The sequence below is a fragment of the Canis aureus genome, chromosome 2 (assembly GCF_053574225.1).
Source record: "Canis aureus isolate CA01 chromosome 2, VMU_Caureus_v.1.0, whole genome shotgun sequence".
Classification (NCBI taxonomy): Eukaryota; Metazoa; Chordata; class Mammalia; order Carnivora; family Canidae; genus Canis; species Canis aureus.
The window spans coordinates 17,583,770-17,606,778 of record NC_135612.1 but is presented as its reverse complement, the minus strand read 5'-3'; the positions used below and the strand labels follow the sequence as shown (position 1 = coordinate 17,606,778).

Genomic DNA, 23,009 nt, shown 5'->3' with positions numbered 1-23,009 from the left:
TTTTTATTAAGATTCAATTTGCCAACATATAGTATAACACCTAGTGCTCATCCCATCAAGTGCCCTCCTTAGTGCCTGTCACCCAGTCACCCCATCCCCTCACTGTCCTCCCTTCTGCAACCCTTTGTTTGTTTCCCAGAGTTAGGAGTCTCCCTCTCTAATTTTTCCCACTCAGTTTCCCTCCTTTCCCTTATAATCCCTTTCACTAATTCTTTTATTCCCCGTATGAGTGAAACCATATGATGATTGTCCTTCTCTTATTGACTTATTTCACTCAGCATAATACCCTCCAGTTCTATCCATGTTGAAGCAAATGGTGGGTATTAGTCCTTTCTGATGGCTGAGGAATATTCCATTGTATACACAGACCACATCTTCTTTATCCAGTCATCTGTCGGAGGACATCATGGCTCCTCTCACAGTTTGGCTATTGTGGACATTGCTGTTAAAGGATTACTTTTATCACCACTGCCTATTGAACATTTAGTAACCGGCAGGACTCAATTGCAATGTTGTATACATATCATCTCGTTTAATCTTCACCACTAAGCAAATGTTTTTATTTTTTTATTATTTTTTTGAAAGATTATTTATTTGAGAGAGAGTGAACAGTGGGATAAGCTGAGGGAGGGGGAGAAGCAAACTCCCTTTGGAGCAGGCAGCCCAGTGTAGGGTTGGATATCACAACCCTAGGATCATGATCTGAGCCAAAGGCAGACACTTAACTGACTGAGCCACCCAGATGCCCTTAAGCAAATGTTTTTATTAAGATAATCTGTGATTACTTTCTTATAGTCACATAGATAATAGGTAGTGGGGTTGGAATTGGAACACAAGCATTATTCCTGATGACAAAATAATAATAAAATAGCTCCCATTTATTAGACACCCACCTTGGATCACACACTGTGTTAAAAAGTATTAGAAAATCAGTTTAAGTAATGATATGATTTGATGGTGAAATTATGATTTACATTTGACCCTACTGGTAGATTTCAGAGTGCCTGCCCCCCAAAAGCTCTTCCAGTGCCTCATAACATTCTTTTTTTCTGGTTCAAAATCCTGAGAAACTTTAGCTACTTTTTAAATAAAATCCCCATATAATTTTGGTGTAACTTTGCTTTTTGCTTAAGCATGTCTCATATGGTTCCTGTTACAATAAAAAAAAAAAAAAAGCCTTTACCACATTGTGGTCCTCCTGGTTTGTGAATATGAGGTCCTGATGCTTGGAGAATTGAAGAGTTGAAATGACTTAATTAAGATCACCCAACTTGTGAAGAACAGAACCAGGAACCAAGAACAGAACCAAATATAGGCATGATGCTTAGGCTTCTTTTCTTTCTGTACAATAATCTACTCATTTTTTGTTTTACACCTTTTCTTACATCACCTGCAAAAGGATGTGTGAGAAGATCACTGCATAGATCATAAATACAGAAAAATTGTTTCCACACAGCATTTCTGAGAGCTGGCCCAATTAGTCTTACGAGCAGATAGAGGGAAGCATTGCCGCTAGTGTGTTTCAAGAGCCATGTTATAGCCCTCTGAGAGCCATTGTCCGGACCTCACAAGGTTGTGGTTGGAAATAAATGAGATAACAGATGCAAAGTGCCTGGTACATGAGAGGCACATGACTCGATAAATGGTAGCTATTACTGGTATTCTCCTGATGGCAGCAGGAGCCGGGAAAGTGAGTAGGTGGGGAGAGCATATCTCTCTACTAATGACTCCAAGGACTCCCCAGATTCCAACATATCATGTGAATCCTAGGAAGCATTTGGTTTGTATGTAAAGGAAAGTAAATATTTTCAAAACCCAATATCAGTCATTTTTTATACTCTCTTGTTTATGAGATTTGCCAAGCCATATCAACAGGTTCAATTCAATTTGACTTCCATATTCTGGGTGCCTATTGAGGCCCAGGTGATGTGCATGTTCACTGTTGAATGATACCTATTTCTAGTACCTTAATGCTGAGACATGCTGTTAGAAACATCTGGGGGTGGGATGGGGCTATATACAAACTGCTCAGATGCAGCTGAGCTGTTTATTTTTCTACTTGTCATTCTAACTATATTAATCCTCTCTCTCTCTCTCTCTCCTTCTCTAAGTTAATTTTCCTTTTTTTTAAATTGGAAAACACTGATTTTCCCAAGTTGGGGGTACTACTCTGTGAGATACTAGGTGATAAAGGTAAATTTAACATAAATCGTGTTATTACTTCACTGATATTGCTTGCATCATGGTGCTCTGTTTAGTGTCATTTGCCTGATGGGGATGGTTTCTGATTTTTATTTTTTAAAAAGACTTATTTATTTATTTTAGAGAGGAGCAAGGGAGGGAAGGGGCGAGAGGGAATCCTGAAGCAGACTTCCCTCTGAGTGGCGAGACCATCACAGGGCTCAGTTCCAGGCCCCTGAGATCATGACCTGAGCTAAAATCAAGAGTCGGCTGGTTCACTGACTGAGCCCACTCAGGCGCCCTTGTTTTCTGAATTTTAAAAGTTAGACTAATTATGTTCTCTAACTGAAAGAATTCCTTCATTCACCAGATACACAGGTCCTCCAAAGTCAACAAGTGTTTGTAAATCAAGCTGATAAGAGGTAATACTTAAAAAACACTTGTTATTGACTTTTGTTGTCTGTTCTGCATTAATCTTAATCATGCAATTTCTTATTCCAATGCTTAGTTTTGATATGTACCCTGTTTATAAAATATAGATTAGAGACCCAGCTTAGAAAGTGTGAAAAGCACAAATGTAAAAAGTGCACCCATGAGTCCAACCACTAGCAGAGTTTTAGTGTACTGCACTCCAGTTTTTTAGAAAACATTTCAAAAAAAAAAAAAAAAAAGAAAAAGAAAACATCATTTCAAAATGTACTAATAATCAGATTCATGTAATTTTGCTTAAAGAAATATTGATTTTAGATATTTGTTTTCTTTCTTCAATGATTAATGTTTTAAAACAGCCATATATTTTATCCAATGGATTTGTGATAATGTCCCAAAACATTCCTCTGCTGTTAGATTGAGTTTCTTCTAATTATCCTTATTGTAATATTATGTATGTCTTCATATATTTAACTTTTTGCATATTTTGGCTGACTTTCTTAGGCTAGGTTTTTGGGAATGTGGATATTGGGAACACCTATAACGAGTTATTTGCCAAATTGCTTTCTAGAATTGTACCAGTTTATGTTTGTCATCAGGAGTGAATGGGACAGTGAATTCACTGTACTTTTACAGCATTCAGGTGCTTATTTACTTATTTATTTTTGTAGTTTCATAGGCCAAATGATATTTATTTTAACTTAAATTTTTTGGCTGTTAGAAAGCTTGAATATTTTCAAATCCATGTTTGATAATCATTTACCTTTAAGTGATAATCATTTTCCTCTCCTTTAAGTTATCTGCTCTTGCCAGTTTACCTGTTACAGTCTTAGTGATGTTCCAATCAGAAGTTTGAGTGTTTTGTTTTATACATATAAAAAATATAATCACACTAGTAATTCAATGCTACATTTGCTGAAAAATCTCCCAGTAAGTTTAGCTTTTTATTTTTTTTATGTTAACATTTCAAATGTTGTGGTAACATTTGTTGGTATTTTCCTGTGTATTCGTTATCAATTCAAAGCATAGAAAAATCATTTCTCTGTCAAAGGCTTGAGTATTCAATATTATTTTAATTTTATTTGGTTTGATCTTTAAAAATATTAAACTTTTTCATACATCTGGAATTTATTTCAGCATATGGTGTGAGGTGAGCATATTTGACTTTTAAATAATTTACTATGCTATGACCCAGCTGCCTGATTTCCCTCACGAGTTGCCAAATGCCCAGTGAAAGAGGAATGCTCCTATATTTTGTGTTCATTGAGCTAGCATCTGTTACTTTATTAAGTATGCCAGAATTTTTTACTGAGAAAACTATGCCCTAGTTAAGGGTTGTTTTCAAAAAGTTGAATTAATTTTTTCAGATAAGGGGAGGATAACTTAATTATTTTTTGCTATTTTTCATGGCACCCTATTTATTATGAGAGGACATCTTAGGAAAATAATGTAGGTACTTTTGTTTCTTCAGAAGTACTTTAGCCTGTGAATGTTAATATACCTTTTTAATTTTCTAGGTGGACTTGGATGTCAAATCTGAGTTTCAAATATGTCTTGACAACTAATTGGCTAAGTGATTTGTGCAAAGTTTTCAAAGTTCTCATCCTCTGTTTTCTTTGTAGAAACTGAGGCTAATAACTCCTACTTTATGGGGCAGGGTTAAGATAAAAAGAGAAAACATGTATAAAATACCTGTGAGATCACCTGCTGAAACAGATTTATTATTTTTTTCCCCCAATTGTATATGGTATAAGCTAATGGCCATCTGGATTGGTGGAAGAGAAAAACATTCCTTATAAAACTCACAGGGCTAAGATTTGATTTAGAAATACGTTTCATTGAAATTTTGATTATAGTTATTTCTGGTCTTTAGGGAATTTAAGCAACATAATGAAATTATACCACTAATACCTAATTCTGGGGTCTTTTCACTTTTCCTGTGTTCACATATATTCTAAGAAAAGATGACATTTCAAAACTTCCCTAGAGCAGAAATAATCATAAATGTTTGCACTTCAAAGGGTTCATCTACTCAGATGTGGACAGTATGCTGAGTAAAAGTAAATGGAAAAGAAAGAGACCAATAAGAATAATAACTAAAGAGAGCATGTAGCCCAAATATATAATTACAATATTTGCTTTAAAACATCTACCTTGGATTTCCATGTGGTTGTTTGTAAGGTATAATTTCAGAGATATGAGAAAGGCTCCTATAATAATTTACCCTGCTTGCCGCCTATAATAGCTAACACATTTAATATACCTGTATTATAATACGTATCTCTCTGTGATTATTCCTTCACTATTGATAGTTTACTAAATTTCTTTGCACTGCTCCTGCTGATTATTACTAGGATTCTTTGAATGTTTTATAAAAAAAAATTGAATGCCAGAAATTCAGTATTCCTGGATTTAAAGCTTTGTACTATCAGATTGCAGTAACTTTTTCCTGAAACTTTAGGTAACTATAGGATCCTGAGCAAAGATTTGACAGAATGGGGATGAAAAGAGCATAGGAATTGGAAAAAAATAATAAATCTGTCTGAAAACTAATTGTGCAAAGAAGTTGATTTAGCTCAATCCTTTAAAAAGCAGAGCTTGAGCTAAGGATAAGAAACTATCATTTTATTTGGAAGATGAAATCCCACCAGAATGGGAAGAGAAAACCAAAGTGAAGCAAGGATAGCAGCAAAGCAGTTTAATACATTGTTTTACAACACTGCTCGTTGTTGCATAATTAGTCACTAAGAGATACTGAACGTTGCATAGCAGGTGTTTTCAGTCAATATAAGAACTTCTCTGGAAATGTGGTAAGAATAAATCACATCTAGGAGAAGGAAAGGAGAAATTTGTCTCTGCAGCTCTTTTATCTCAAATCACCTAACTGGTCAAATTCCATGGAGAGCTTCAACCTTTATACTATCGTGTTGTATCATCCAACCCCTCGTGGCTGCTCAGGAAGAGATATCCCTTGTACTATGGAGTGTTATTTTATCCAAGCCCAACAATAGAGGAGTGATATGAATGGGGACCTGACCAAAGGAGAGAAAGAAAAAGGCAGTCAAGAGAATCTGAGAAGGCACAGGTTTATTTCCTCAAACATAAGAGGTAGAGGAAATAGCGAGGTTAGAAGCATTGAAAGCTAACAGTTGTCGGGTGATAGAAGTGATGTATTTGTTAAGTCAGGGCTTGTTATATGTGAAACAAACATACTCCAAATTTCAGTGGTTTAAATCACTAAGAGCTTTATTTCTTGCTCCTGTCTCAGTGCGATGTAGATTGAGGGGACCTGGGCTCCTTTCACCTAGTGGCTCTGCTATTCTGAGGATCCTCAGGACCTCAGACACCTCCACTGGAAATTCTGTGTCTGGCTGTGAGATGAGGGAAGAGAATGAGAACATGGAGGGGTGGGTGGGAGATTTCTGCTTTACGTGTAAGACATCACATGGCCCCACCTAACTGCAAGGAAGACTTGGATATAGTCTACCTGTGTGCCCAGAACGGAAATAAAGGGATTTTTGTGAACATTTAGCAGCCTTTGTCACATATGGTAACCACATTATGTCAAGTTTTTACTGTATGTGAGTATTCTGTACTGAATAAATTTGATCTCTAATCTATTCAGATAATGCAGTCATGACCCATTTTAATTGGATGCTACTCTGAAGCCTTCTACACTAAATTTTGCATATTTTTAAAAGTAAAGGTTCCTGTGACCTCACCCATCTTATTTCTGATTTTCTCAGGAAAGAGTAATTAACCTGAGAATCAATTATGCTCTAGATACCAAAGCAAATCAGCCTTGGCTGGCTAGGGTGTTTGAATGACAGTCTTCTGATATAATTACCGAGTCAACCCTTCAGACTCAGAGAATCTGAGCTTTCCAAACAAGACTACTGCATTTCCTTGCCTGGATTCATAACCCTTGCAATGCAATATAGTACACTTTACATAAGCTGCACCTTAGCCTAGGACTTTTCAGTCGGTGCACTCTTTACTTCATCCCTAACTTTTGTCTCGATGAAACTTAATAACTTTCACCAAGGTTGTTATCTTCCTTAATCCTTCCATCACTGTCCGTCAAGGACACCTGGGAAAACGGGCTGATCCAATTAATAATGTTCTTTTTAATTTCGGTCTCAACAGAATCCTGGTACCACAATAGCCCACAAAACAATTGCCAAGTCTGGGGTTAAACTATTAATTGCAATGTCACAATTAGAAATGTTTTTACCATAAAAAGTATGAAATCCCAGTATACTTACTATGAGAATGCTTTGCAAAAACTTGACTAATGATATTATAGCAGTTCTGAAGCATGGGTCAGTGGGCAGATGGTAACCAAATTGTCTTTTTGAAACAGAATGAAGATCATGTTGTCAAAGTGAGTTACTATTTATTTATTTATTTATTTATTTCTGTTTTTATGTTTTTAATTGAAGCATAATTGGCAAGCCATATTATATTAGTTTCAGGTATACAACATGGAGGTTCAATATTTATATACATTAAACGTGGTCACTATGATAAGTCTGATTACCATCTATCACCATACAAAATGTGGTGACTGTATTCTCTACGCTGTGCATTACTTCCCCTTGTCTTATTTGTTTAACAACTGGGAGATTGTACCTTTTAATCCTCTTTACCTATTTTGTCCATCTGGCCCACCAATTATCAGTTTGTTCTTTGTATCTATGAGTGTTTCTGTTTGTTTTGTTTTTTTTAAGATTCCACATTTAAGTGAAATGATACAGTAACTGTCTTTGTCTGACTTATTTCTCTAGGTCCATACGTGTTGTCACAGGTGGCAAGATTATACTTTATGCCTGAGTAATATCCCATCGTGTGTGTACATCACATCTTTATCCATTCATCAATGGATGGACATTTAAGTTGCTTTCATATCTTGGCTATTGTAAAGAATGCTGAAGTGACATAGGGGTGCATGTGTCTTTTTGAATTGTTTCTATTTTCTTTGAATAAATACCTAGAAGTGAGTTGCTGCATCATATGCTAGCTCTTTTTAAAATTTTTAAAGATTTTATTTATTTATTCATGACAGACACAGAGAAAGAGAGAGAGAGGCAGAGACACAGGCAGAGGGAGAAGCAGGCTCCATGCAGGGAGCCTGCCACAGAACTTGATGCTGGGTTTCCAGGATCACACCCTGGGCCGAAGGCAGCGCTGAATGGCTGGGCCACCGGGGCTGTCCTCTTTTTTAATTTTTTGATGAATCCTCATTCCGTTTTCCAGAGTGGCTGTACCAATTTGCATTCCCACCAGCAGTGCACAAGAATTCCATTTTTTCCACATCCTCGCCAACACTGGTTATTTCTTGTCTTTTTGGTAACAGCCATTCTGACAGATGTGTGATGATATCTCATTGTCATTTCAATTTTCATTTCCTTGTTGGTTAATGGTGTTGAGCATCCTTTTATGTGCCTATGAAGGGGGGTTATTTATGACATGAGTGAAATGGGGAGAGGAAGCCGTAGCTATCACCTTAGCTATCACCTTAGAGAGGACCAGCAAGATCCCTACCTGATGCTCTGTGGTACCACAGTGCTTGGCACTGGTTGTATTCCTGTTTAAAAAAAAAACAAAAAAACAACACTTTGTAGTATCTGTAGAATGTTTTGATATGTCTTATATTAAAATCTGTTCTACTATGGGTATACATTCAGGAGTTCAGTACTAATGCATTGATTTCCAAAAATCTGAGATTTATCCTGCTTCTACCTTTTATCGATTGGGAAAATACTTCAAGTAATTGGATCTTAGTTTCTTCATTCTGTAAAATGGGAGTATCATTGTGTACCTCATGAGACTATTACAAAGATCAAATAAGATAACATGTATGAAAGTGACCAGAAGAGTGTCTAGCACAGATATTTCACCTTAAAAATATTAAAATGGCACTTGGGGATTGATCTTCTTCATTTTGGTTTAAACTCTTATTGGTGCTGCTTAAAACTCTGCATTTATTCTATCTGGCCTTCCTGAGGGTTGCTTTCAGGGATATCTCATTTGTTTTTGGCATTAATGTACAGAAATAACATCATACTCTGTTTGTTTTGCTGTCAATCTGATCTTACAGATTTAGACCCTCCTCCTGGACACATGCTCATGTTTTTGAAGGTGTTCCCGCCTCTAAGTGACTTTTTCATAATTATGATTATATATTATACTCTGATTTCCCTTCGATCCTGTACCATTGTAACTGCTAAATTCTAAACTTTCTGCAATGCCTCTAGTCCTCCCCCTTTTTTTAATCTGACCAGGGAATTTGAAACAGCTCTCTTCAAAATAGTGAGACCACATGTAATAATGAAGCTAAAATTAAAAATAGAGAATGCAGCCCAGTCCTGAGCTAGAGATATGCAAGATGTCTAATTCTTTTTTTAAAGGATATATTTATTTGAGAGAGAGAGAGTGCACGATGTGAGTGGGGGGAGGGGCAGAGGAAGAGACTGTCCAGCAGACTCCCTGCTGAGCATGGAACCCAACCTAGAGTTCCATCTCAAGACCCATGAGATCATGACCTGAACTAAATCCAAGAGTCAGACACTTAATCGACTGAGCCACCCAGGTGCTCCATGGTGTCTAATTCTTTTTTTTTTAATATTTTATTTATTTATTCATGAGAAACACAGAGGGAGAGAGAGAGAGAGAGAGGCAGAGACACAGGCAGAGGGAGAAGCAGGCTCCATGCAGGGAGCCTGACGTGGGACTCGATCCTGGGTCTTCAGGATCACGCTCTGGGCTGAAGGCAGCACTAAACCGCTGAGCCACCCGGGCTGCCCTGGTGTCTAATTCTTAATCTGGTGTTAGATTCTGTTGATCTATAAAGACTTTGCTATGGATATTTTGTTGGTTGCTTTTGCTCTTGCTGCTTTTTTCTCCTGATGAGGAAAGAAGCAAAAAATAGCTCTATGACTATGGTTTCATCAGGAACTTAAAAAAAAGGTAAAAAATTAGTTTTCCTTATTCTTTCCTGTCTGGGTTCTAATTATTTTTACATTTAGCTGGGGAAAACCAGTTAGATCTAGCCCCTTCACCTCTGCCTACCTGTGGGGTGAGTAGTGAAAGAGAACACTGTCATGGAAGATTCTGGACCTAGATTCTAAAATTAGTGCTGTGTCTTTAGCAAACCCTTACATCTCTATATTTCTTAGTTTTCTTGCTTGGCAGGCAAGGTAATAGTTTCCTTACATCACTGAAATATTTTGAGAATCGGATAAAATGATGAATGTCAGAATCCTTTTGCAAAAGCAAAATGTCACTTTTAGACAAATGTAAAATGTTGCAAATAAGCCCTGTTTCCCCCCTTGCCTTTTATACAAACTCTAACATGTTCAATATAAATATCAATGTAACTTAATTTCATAAAACTTAATATAAATACAAATCTTATGGAAAATACACATACACATTATTTTTTCTCATTGCAGTCATCAGTGACACTTGCCGAATTATCATCTCGGCACAACTGTAGCCTACTGACCAGGTATGTCATAATTCCTCGCCAATGTGCTTGCTGTGGAAATTTACTTAAAGTAATTTGATGAAAAGCTTTGCTAATTCAATTATTGAATTTCATGCCTTGTATTTAAAGCCTATAAACAAAAATTATAGAAAAGTACTTAAGTTATTGCATTATTTTAATACTGTGATTGAATAGAATTTGTATTTGAGATTGGTAGGCAGCATATTTAAGTGATGTGCTCATGAAAGTGAAATATTAAAAACAGCTTATGAAAATCTCCCATCTGGCAGTTACAATTGATCAGAAATCTACTCTTCAGCATTATTTTGAAAATAGCATGAGTTTTTAATTAAAACTGTTCATTCGATTTATTAATGTAAGTAAAACCTCCCATCTGATCAGGTTTAACTTGAGAAAGTGGTTTTCTAAAGCCCCTTTTATGGATTGAATGATACAATTTTCAATAAAGAATAGTTATAAAAGATGTCGTACATTTATTTGCTATCAATCTTTTTTGTGTTCTCCTTCAAAAGTGAACTGTGGACATAATTCTGTTTGCTTAAAAATATCTGATGAATCATGATCTTAAGTCTCCTCTTCTTTTAAATCTAAGCTAACTACAAAAGGATCCAAGATGAAACTCTTTTGTAAACTGTGTTAAGTTTAGGTATATTTTATATAAGTTAATTTAAATAAAGCTTCTAGGGGCAAGAAATAAGTTAAGTATTAAGGTTAAAATTTCTCACTTAAAAACACAATATACAAAGCATTTTTATTTAAAAATTATCAAATGCTTATTTCATAGTTGTTTCTTATGTAATGTCATCTCATTTAATCCTTGCAATAATTCTGTTCCACAGCATTCTTATCTACATTTTACTTATAATTAAATTAAAGTTCAGGAATTATGTAGCTTGTGATTAAATTTCAGAAGTATTTCAGAGCCAGCAATTGGACCTCAAACCAAAGGTACTTCATCACTCTGCACAGGTGCCCAGGGCGCTTGCTTGTCCTCCTGCTATAGGAGAGTTATAAGGACAGTTCCCTTAGCTTCTCTCCTGAAACCTCAGTACCTGAATAAATGCTGTGTTAATTCCCAGATGTAGTTCTTTACCGAAACTGAGTTATTAAAACTATGAGTTGAGAAGTTACAAAAACGGGAATTTTTTTTTTGACATGTTAACCATTCCTGGGGAAATGTCTATTTCCCTCACATTTACACTGGCTAAACATCATGCCAACGTGTTAGATCACAAAGTTGGTAATTTATCCATGTGTTTAGTTACACGGTATTATTTTTGGTGTGCTAATGTTAGTTTCTCTCATTTACAAGTGAGAATTTGAAATTCAAAAAAAAAATTTATAACAGAACCCTCTAGATCCTGGAGTGGGAATGAAGAGGGGAAGATATGCACACTTGACTCTCCTTCTGACCTGGCAATGTCTTTATTTCCGTGGTGCTGCTGTGGAAGAAGTTTCTGCAGCCCATTTAGTAGGTGAGGCAGCCTACCCATTCACCAGAAATTGGAAGTCAATGGGCTTAATTACTATATATATATATATATATGGTGAACGTGATCTGCTATGAACTTTAAGTTCTAAGCCACGAACTTTATGTCTTGCTGTTATTATTGAATTCTTAGTTTCATTTCAAAAGATCTGGAGTAAGTATGCTCAGAGGATCTTTCAGGTTAAGCCTCAACCTTATAAATAAATCTATGGTCATTAGACTCTGTCTCTTCCATTGGTACTTTATATAAATATGGATATGCTCTCCTGTTAAAATTTTCCAATGTGCTTGTTTAACACACCACGCACAGTCATGTTCCTCAGCATGGGAGCAAGGGAGACAAAACTGGTTCTACCAGCATCTCAGCTTGTGTCTCTGTGAACCCATGAACTCTAGCTGGGCTGTTTTTCAGTCTATACCTGTAATTTGTATCTCTGATTGTAACTCTGACTTATGTCTTTATTATTTTACCAAAACATTGCTCAAAATTATCTTATTTCTAAGAGCTTATCAAGGGTTTGTACTGCTACTGCTGTTTCCTACCTTTTCAAAATCAAGTCCTATGAGTTTTGAAATATCTGCCCTTCAAAATAAATTCCATACTGTTTAGTTATTTATTTACCAGTACTCTGAGTTGTAACAAAAATAATTTATCAGAACTTATAAACATTCACGCAAGATGAAATGAATTTTAAATGTGTAAACAAGCCAAGGGAAAGGGAAAATAAGAATAAAATAGTAAAATCCAGCCAGGAGTGAGGTTGGTACATAAAATATTTGCCCTCAAGTTCTGTACACTTGCTAGAGGTAGATCACAAATTTGACTCTAAGCTTTCTAAAAAATGTGATTACTATCTCTAAGGTAGAAGGAAATGAGTTGCTTTGAAGAAGCATATTAACTATTCATGAAACCAAGATCATGAAACAAAATTTTGTGTATATTGTAAGAATGAAAAATTGGAAACATATTTATCATAGAGTTAGGGGTTTCATAGGTCTGTTTTGTGTATTGTCCCTAAATATCAGGAGATGCTATCTTGCTCACGCATGATTGCAATGAAAAGCATTTTTATGGGAGAAGGGTGGCTATACTCTGTGATCCAATCATGCTACTTTTTGGTGGTCCTGCTGGTGCAAGGAGAGATCTTGTAATATCTATAGATGCGTGGAGCAACATCAGGTATATAAACGGCTCCAAAGCTTTAACTTAGGCCACTGTGTAATATAACTTCAGTTCAGCTCATTCCCCTGATCCTTCCAGGAAACTGATGGCGTTGCTGCTTCCAAGTACAAGGGTTCTCATCTCTCTACTAGCTTCGTCAAGGAGATCTTATACCCAAGCATAAGAAAGGCCCAGGTAAGGAGGGCAGGGACCACTTCTTACTCATCTTCATAACCCCAAGGCCTGTCAGTGGATGCCTGCAAACAAGAGGCCGCTCGTACTTGTTGCTTTTGTATGGAAGTTATTCCTCTCCCAAGCTCTAAAATCAACTTACTATTTTAATATAGGCAAATAACTTTGCCTTTGTAAACAGGGATAATGATACTGACCTCAATGGGATATTTCCGGAACAAGGTAAATTAATACATAGGGACATACTGGCTAATAAAAAGTGCTTAATAAATATTTGCTGAAACAAGGAATGAACTCAAAAACACTATACAATGTCAGAGAGGAGAAATTAGTGAATTATTTCAAAAGTGCCATGATAAATATTTTAGAGGCAGAACATCAGTGCTAATGTTCTGACTGACATTACTTTAGTAAATAATATAAGAATACTTTTTACCCCATTAGACTCAGTATATTTTATTTGAAATGCGGATGAAAGACAATTTGCAGAGTTTTTTTTTTCTATCATGTTACCCTTCTTTCAAAAAAATTGATAACCATTGATTTAGATTCTAGAATCAATAGACTGCATTTTCTTGATAAGCTTCCCTAAGTACTTTGTTTTCTTTGTATTGATATTTTGACTGGTATTATGCAGAAATGAGCTTAATATTTTATGACCTGACTTAGTAGATTCTGAATGAGTTTTGTCAATTAACTGACAATCAGTTGATTTAATGACAAACCCTTGGTTTCTAAATATAGTTAAATTTTCTAGCATGATCTTACTATCATATACTCATGTTGGTTAGTAAATAATTTATCCTCCATATGTGACCCTTCCATAAAATAATACTTTCCAATGGCTAAGCAACAAAGATCAGTAGGGAAAACTTGGTTGGGAATATTATACCCATTTATTGGGCATTGGTAGTGAAAATTGTCTTGTTAAAGCTTGTGAAAAGGCCTGCAATAAATAAACTTATTTAACCTTTTAAAATAATACATTTTCCTCTATTCAGTGTGCCACCATTTTCTTCAATTATTGCCTTGGAAATTCAATCTCTAATATTTATTTGTTCTTAGATTATTTTATACTATATAACTTAATGTTGAGTTGTAGATTTCCAAGCTGGCCACAGTTTGGCTTAAAATAACATTTTACTTCACGGACCAGGTTATTGGCTGGACTTTCTCTAGCGCTAAGAGACATAATCATAGATGTTCTTAAGGACAAGTTAAAACTTAACTTGGTTTAGTTTTGTATTGGTTTATCTTCAACACACTTTACACTGTGGACCTATTAGCTTGGGTTAATCGTATGACTGCGGTGGCCGGTTCGAAACTTACCAACCCTCTTTAGTATAGCTTAGTCAAACTTTCGTTCATGGCTTAATTTTTATCACTGCTGTATCCCGTGGGGGTGTGACTTAGCAAGGTGTTATGAGTTACTTTATGAGTGTGCTGGATACCCGCTCCTTTAAACCATTGGTGGTTTTGAGGGCTTTCTCACTGGGGTGTGGAGGCTTGCATGTGTAATATTACTAAGGACTAATAGGAAGGCTAGGCCCAAACCTTTGTGTTTATGGAGTCTTATGACTCATCTAGGCATTTTCACGGCCTCGCTTTATTTATTAAGCTACATTAACAAATATATTTGTATTGGCATTAATTTATGTAATGTTGAGTTTGAATTTATTATGTATTAAATGGAAGGATGGAGTCAAGGAAGGCCTATGTAAGTAAGTTTATGATGACAGTCACTCCTCAAAAAGATATTTGTCCTCATGGTAAATGTAACCCATGAATGCTGTGGCTATAGTTGCAAGTAGGAGAATAATTCCACTATTTCATGTTTCTATGAATATGTAGGATCCGTAATATAATCCTCATCCTATGTGCATAAACAGGCAAATAAAGAATATGGAGGCTCTGTTTGCATGTATATATCAGATAATTCAGTCATAATCTACGTCTCAGCAAATATGGGTGATTGATGAAAAGGCTGTTGCTGTGTCTGATGTGTAGTGTATGGCTAGGAATAGTCCTGTTGGAATTTGTAGGATTAGGCATACGCCCAGTAGGGATCTGAAGTTTCATTATGCTGAAATATTTGATGGTGCAGGAAGATCAATGAATGAGCTGTTAACAATTTTGGCTAGTGGGTAAGTTTTTCGAATGTTGGTCATTAATATTCTTGCAGTTGAAACACAACAATGATTTTTCATGTAACTAGTCATGGTTAGATTCCATGTAGGAATAATAATAACATACATTGTTTGTATTTTAAGCATTGTCTTTGTAATAAGTTTTGTGGGTTTTGCCACAAAACCTTCTACTATTTATGGTGGGCTTGTATTAATTATTAGTGGTTAAAGATGACATATATGTTATGAAGTTGAAAGTGACTACTTAAAAATATCCTCTCCTGTCATCAGACACCAATTATCATGTCCCCAGCTTTTGGCGTGGGAGGTGATTATTCCCAGGGCTGTTCCTGGCAACTGGAAAAGACAAAAGAGTGGAAGGAAATGAGAACCAACGTGAAGATGAATTGGACTTACAGAGCAGAACACACCTTTTGTATTTTCCCCCTGGTGGCTTTACTTTAGTGCTGTAAAAACCTAACTATATATGTAAAACTCAGGTGTGAAAGTGTCCAACAGGAAACACAATTTTTTTTCCTTTTTCCATTATTTTATTTTATTTCCTATTTTCCCTTATTTCATTATGGACATGTGTGAATTTCTCTTTGGGAGACATGAATAGGAATTTATTGGAATATTTTGCTGTTGTTCTTTGTCAACATTCATTTTTTTAAAAGATTTTACTTGGTGGTATTGTGCTATTGTGTTGAATTTTGGGGGATCCTTTTTGGGGTTGATAGTTTTTTTAAATATATTTGGGGAGAATGCTTGTGGTTTTTGGTTATATGGCTGCTATGGCTACTGAGCACTATCCTGAGGTTTGGGTTTCTAATAAGGCTATGTTGGCTGCAATAATTACTGGTTTATTATCTGAGTTGTTGCTATATTTCAAAGGATGATGAGGTTGAGGTAGTGCTGAAATTTAATGGAATAGGTGATTGAGTAATTTATGATACGGGGGATTCAGAGTTTTTTAGTGAGGAGGCTATGGGAATTGCAGCATTGTATAGTTATGGAACTTGATGGTGATTATTACTGGTTGATCATTGTTGACTGGTATTATAGTGACTATAGAAGTTACTCATGGTAATTAAGAATTAATAGGCTAAGGGCTATAGTAATTATAAAAGAGAGAAAATATAATTTAATTAGGCCTTTTTGGTTAGAAATTAAGGTTAAGGATTTTATTTGGAAATAAGAGATTGATTTGGGTAATACATTTTCTAGCCAGATTATGTCTAGGAGTACTGATGCTGATTTTTGGCTAATAGGTTTATTTTTGGTGTGAAGTGATGTATGATGATAGGATAATAGCCTAAGAGATTGGAGAATTTGAAGAAGTTTGATGGATAATTAAACTTGAGGCCTTATATTGTGAGGTTTAGTTCTAGTGCCAGAATGAAACCTAAGAGGGTCACTTTGAGTGGGAGACTTGAAATTACTCTCTCTTCATAGTCCTCAGACATCTGCAGAGCCCAGAGAACATTATAAGATAGACTTTGGGGTAGAACAGAGTTGTGATTGTGTAACAGAGCAGAGCTTACCTGCCACACACAGTGAAATTTACTGACATACTCTCCTTACTAGAGTGCTCTCATGAACTATTGTAACTGGCCATCAGTGATGAAGACACATAAAAGTAAGGGGAAAAACCTACCTCTTCTGGTGATGGTTTTTGGCTTGAACTGTTTGATGTTCTCAGCAAGATTTATCCTTTTTGGCCAACATATTCTGCACACTGTCCCCTTTGGTATAGAGTTCTGTCTTTGACTTTATCCTTGTTCAACTTCACAAATTAAGGGAAATTATATTGATACTTAATTGCGTGTTTGTTTAGAAAATGTGATGTGTTAGCAGCTTGTAAATGTGGAATTTGTTCTACTTATTTGTTACATACTTGTAGGTGACACGAGGAAAAGCCAACTGGAAGCAAATTATCCAAACTAACCTCCTGAAATGGTGAGGATTTCTTATTTCATCTTCTTCTAAGTTAACAGGATTCATATAGACATGTGAATTAAAAACAGAACACCATAGGTATCCTTTGTTTGCATGTGTATCAGCCTCTGAAGGAATGATTAATTTCCTTTTTTGGGATACATCTCTTGGAAGACATGTCTTGGGAGATATGTCTTTTGGGATATGAGGTGGAGATCTTTGAAATTTATTTTGTTGGTCAAGGAATGAAGAAGCAGCAGACAACGCATGGATATTCTAGTTAATGAAGTGCAGTGTCTTTAAATTCACTGGCTCCTTATCTTTTTATCATCCACTTTATTTTTTTTCCTCTTTACATTATTTCCCAAGGTAATTTTTGTTTAAATGTGGTGAGTAAACCCAAAAGTTACAAGAAAATCTTTAAGTGTCATAAATTTTACAGGGATACAAGGGAAACCCATTTATACATCTCTCCCTTCTCTATGCCTCTGAGATAGAGTCATAGCTAGATAATAAATGATATATCTGATCGCAGTAAACATTTGAAAAATAACGTGCCACTATCTATTAGATTTTAGCCTATGCACATATCTTCTGACTTAGCCTATTCACTTTTGGGAATCTATGTACACAGTAAAGATGATAATACATAAATCGCGTATACAACAGGGTTTATTTTATCTTTGTTTATAACTGTAAAAACCTGGAATTAATCTGAATATCTAAACATAGGTGAATGGCTATATAAGTTAAGATGTGATTATAATAAAGAATATTTCACACCATTAGTATAAACAAGTTAAAGTAATACTCCTGACATGATATATAAATGTAAATTGACTCTCGATATGTAAGAGGGCAGTCATAGAGAAAAGGGTATTGTGTGAACCAGTTTCTCTTAAAAGAAAAAGAACTCTCTATATTGGTATGAGCATAGACTCATGCCTCAAAAGAATGCACACTAAAATTTTAACATTTAACTCAGGGGCAGCATAGCCGGGGAAAGAGTGTGAGCTAATAACATTTTAATGCCTCTGTATTATTTAGCACGAGATAGCAAGTACACATTTCTTCTGTAATTTTGGAAATCATAAAGTATATAAAGTTTTTTGACAAAAAACTGAGGAATGAAGATAAATATACCTGACTCTATTATGTAGGAAGCTCTTTTATCATGTTTAAAATAATTTTCTTTATTTTAATAAAGTCTAATATTTTTTTTCTAAGGGTTTCTACTTTTAGCTTTTAATGCCAGATTTCTCTTAGGTATAAATTACAAAGACCCATGTCAGACCTTATTTATATTCAAGTACCTGCAAATGGAAAACGTGACAGAAGGTGGAACTAGCTACACAAAGATAGCGAAGTACATTTCTGCTGCGCAAGTCACCAGGCAGAAGTCACTCCTCTCCTCTATGATTCCACCTCCAAAGAAACAAAGAAGGCAGGTGTCCAAGTATTATTTCACAGGGTATCACTAATGATCACCAATACGTCTAGGTCACTGCTTTTTCTGGAGACATGCAAGAAGACTACAATTTTCACAAGCCTTTAGAGTAAGGCATGGGTTAAGACTTTGAACAATGACATGTGAGCCAAAGTAGTGTGCATATTTCCAAGTGAACAAGTAATAAACTTTCTATTATTGTTGTTTATTACCAGAACATGAACTATTATACCTGAGACTAGTTACCATACAAACCTCAGTAGTTTGTATAATACTTTGATCTTATGTATCAGAGTTGTCGGAATTTTTGTAAATAGGGAACACAAAAATTTAAAATTTTCTGTGAGGTGCAAGAAACTTTCACTTCTATAAAATTTAAACTTTTACCCAAAGGACTTTGCCCTAAGATTGATCCAGGTTCATATCTTACTTGGTAATACTGTACAAACTACTCCACTTCTCTGGGCCACAGTTTCTACCAGTAAAATGAAAGTATGTATACTTATACCATATGGTTCCATGAATTAAGTGAAATAATGTGTAACCCAGTGTTTTATATGTCATGTGTGTTCAAAGACTGCTAACCACCTTCTTGGTAGATCCTTGTGAAAATATTCTAAGTGGACTTGAAGAAGTAAAGAGAGAGAGCATTAAGATAAAAAGAAGGAAGCTATTATTGGTAATAGAAACTCCCACTCCTCCAAATTTGATTAGCTATGTTCTTTGAGATCCTGGAGGAAGGTTGATCAAGAGTTTTTATCCTTTGGACTCTTAGGTGTTTGAGTTTATTTATTCCATGATGGGAGAAAATCTGAGGTTTGTCTCACCTAGCTCTAATCTATACATATTGACTGAGTCCTATTTAATTTTCTATTTTATTTTAAATTTATTTAAATATGTTATAAGCCTCTTCTAGTTTGAGCTCCTTTTCCATGATCTTCTACCTCACAGGTGTTAGCTTCCAAGGTAAACAAAGTATCATTGCCCTATCTTCCACCTTTCTACTTCAATTCCAAGACAGTGACTATTAAGGGAGACCTGAAAAAATAGTAGAGGAATTGGCACATGCACTTGCTCTGGTGTGAAGGTCCCACACAGGAAATTTTATAGGTAGAAGCAAATGCCAGAAAAGCGCTGGTAGCTATGCTTTTATAAATTGGAGTAATTTATGTACATCATTCATTCACTTGTAAGACAATGGAACAATGGGAATGGAAGAACTTCCACATCAGTAAATTGAACTGCTTGTTTAAATAAATCCATGCAAGCCATTGAGAGTTGGAATGGATGTGCTCAGTAATTTAACTTCTAGTTAAATATTTGGGAAAGGTATTTTACTATGACATATTTAGATAGATTGGGGCAATTCAAATTACAAAGTTGTGATATGGTGGTTGATAGTCTACTTTGAACAATTACTCAAGGACAAAGTATTTCTATTCTCTCTTATAAGAGATTGGTCTCGGAATGGCCAACTGTGGTCATTGATATAGGACAGAGAATCTAGGAGGCACTCTGGCAAGGTCCCCCCACTCTCTTAGTCTCAAAGAGACTCAGAAAGAGATAATGTCTTTCTTCCTCTAAATGTTGTCATGTTTGTATATGATGCCTGGAATTATTGCAGGCACAATGTAACCATGAGGGTGTCATTTTGAGGACAAATTTGACAAACTGAGATCTTTTGTGACATGATTAACCTCTGATTATACTGATCCTAGAATTATATTGTGAGAAACATCTTGTTATGGAGGGTGGTAATTTTTTTTTTTTATTATTTAAGACATTTGAGTGGGATTTTTTTTGTTATTTGTCCTCTAGGACATTTAATACATAGATTAGAAAATTTAATTTGGGATAGAATTCACAATGATTCAAGAATTAAGTGAATATTTTTGTGCTTTGCGAAAGAGAGCTCATGATGAACACACATTACAATCTCTGCCCTCAGATTTTGCAGTTGAATAAGTAATTAGACAAATCTGCATTACAACACAGTGTGCAGTTACATGGTGTCTGATGTCATAGAAGGGTGCCTAAACCAGTGTTCCAAGATTGGGAAAGGTTTTCCATAGAGTAAAACTTCCAGTCCGAGATCAAAATGATGAAGGGATGTTGGCTAGGCATACGGAAGGACAGTAGTGAAGACTATTTTTAGTGATAAATGACAAGAAGTTATTGGCTGTTGTGATCCAGACGCTCAGTGGTAGTTTTAGGTGTAGCTACATCCAGAGGCTCAAGTCATATCATCATAAATAGACTAAATAGTATAGACAAATGGAGGGATGGGAGTTGCCATTTAAAAAAGGTGGGTTTGGGATATGAGTTTCAGAGGCATGATCTGGAAACTCAGTTTTGAACATATTAATTTTGAGATACCAGTTATTTTTTCAGATGGGGACCTCGATGGAATATTTGAATATATAAATCTAGAGTTCAGGGAAATTTTCTAGGCTATAGAGACATATTTGTGAGTTGTTCGTATATGGATACATAGTATTTAAAGCCATGAAGCTAAGATAATATTGCTGTAGATGTGAGAATAGATAGAAAAGAGAAAAGGTCCAAGAATAAGGTTTTGATTCCAACATGTCAGGATTGGAGAGATAAGAGAAAACCGGTAAAGAATATGATAATAAGCAACTCACAGAATAAAAATCAGGAAAACCAGGTCTTGGAAGCAGGGATATGTCAATATGAGAAGCAGAGAGACTAAGAAAAAAGTGTTCCACAGGCCCTCCTTCCCCCACCAGGTTCTGTCTATGCTCCAAATTCAGCCTTCTCTCCAGTGATAATGGATGGAACATACTCCTAGAAAAAGCCATCCTTCCCTTTTCTATGTCTTCCCATCCTTTCTGATGTGGAAAAGAATAGTTTGAGCTAAATATAGTAAAGGTTTGGATTTTTTTACCAGATAAAGTTGAGGAGAGGAATGAATAATACAGAAGAAAAATAAGTAAATACTTACTGCTTTTATTTGTGTTCTCCTTAAGCCTTCAAGCCCAAATTCTTTTTTTAAAAAAGATTTTATTTATTTATTCATGAGAGACACACACACAGAGAGGCAGAGACATAGGGAGAGGGAGAAGCAGGGGACTCAATCTCAGGACCCCGGGATCACGACCTGAGCCAAAGGCAGACAGACGCTCAACAACTGAGCCACTCAGGTGTCCCTCAAGCCCAAATTCTCAGGGGTACCTGGGGAACTAAAATCCCAGAAATATAGCAAGTTATAATTCAAACCATAACCCTCCCACCTCACCTTTTTTATCCAAAGGTATTTCTACCATCAAATAGTTTTATATCTACTCATAGGTCTTAATATTCTTGTAAAATTCCATAATCAGAACATCTGAAATAAAGGTGATTTTCTGCTTTCCTCCTTAATGTAGCTATGTAACCAAACTCAATATATAGAAAGGTGTGAGATATAATCAGTGCACAAAGGTCACTTAGTAATCAGGAGAGCTGAATCCTATACTCTGTTGGGATATTAACAAGATTTCAAATAGGGGAGCAAGTAAGCTTTGAATTCAGAGTCTAACTCTAGAACCCATACTTATCAACAAGTACTCGAGCTGCTTCTTGGACTGCTGTGAAAGTGATTTGACAACTTTAAAAGCACTCCTATAGGTACTACTGTCTTTTTTTCTTATTTCACAGATCATCCAGGATGACATCCAGGATGGCATCTGGATACTGATTATACTCTAGGTACCCGTTAAAGACTCCTTTCTAAAGAGAGTGTGTGTGTATGTGTCCGTATATATGTGTAAAATACTGGTTGCTTTGGATTGATATGCTGAGCCTATTTAGAAAATGTTTTTCTTTTCTAAACACCCATTGGCCTTATTGTCACTAGATGGCAGAAACAGATCCTACTTCTGTGAGAAAATGAGAGTTCGTTTTGCATTCAGGAAGGGCACAGAAAAGCTTCCCACAGACAATGTTTACAGGCTTTCTTTATTTTGACATTTCTTCTGAATACATTAATGTTTTTGGAAATTCCCTGTTAGGTCCCCTGCAGGGGTATGCTGCAAAGTGATCTTGGCTTACACAGAAAAAGAATGGTTTGCATTATACACTTTGCATTTCAGTTTATAATTTTAGAATCTAAAACTACTTTATTTAAGGCAGGGGGGAGAGTGTGAAGAGGGTGGAGTTAAATACTAAGACAGATCAGGATATTGTATCCCATTATGAAAGCACTGCCATTGTAAAATTTTCTTGGAGCCACTGATGCCTTTATTAGAAATAAATCTCTATAGGGTAAGGGGAATGGACAATCAGGGTGTCAAATATAAATACTTTAAAAAATTCTCCATGTGAATTTCTGTACTGGAGAGAGAATGTTTTATTCTTAATTTTTTTCCCAAATTAGTTATTGCTTCAAAGTGCCAATAGTTTATTCTAAAATTAAATAATTGGAAGGGTATTTATTTTAAAAGCCAAACTGATGATTTAGAGACTAAGAACAATGTTTTCTAGGTATCCAGTCACTAATCCTTAATTGCTTTATACATATGCCAATTATAAAC

The 23,009-nt window shown here is 35.7% G+C and overlaps 1 long non-coding RNA gene across 15 annotated transcripts in view; it reads left to right on the top strand.

Annotated features, from left to right (window-relative positions):
- The window catches only part of LOC144293771 (uncharacterized), a 583,355-nt gene that overhangs the window by 425,023 nt on the left and 135,323 nt on the right, over positions 1-23,009 (top strand). For 14 of the 15 annotated variants that reach the window (XR_013361068.1, XR_013361104.1, XR_013361085.1 and 11 more), the window contains 2 exons: positions 10,065-10,120; positions 12,871-12,966. This is a non-coding gene — a long non-coding RNA (uncharacterized LOC144293771). Of the gene's footprint in view, positions 1-10,064; positions 10,121-12,870; positions 12,967-16,992; positions 17,031-23,009 lie in introns of those variants that run through there. The other variant, XR_013361090.1, reaches the window with a different exon arrangement.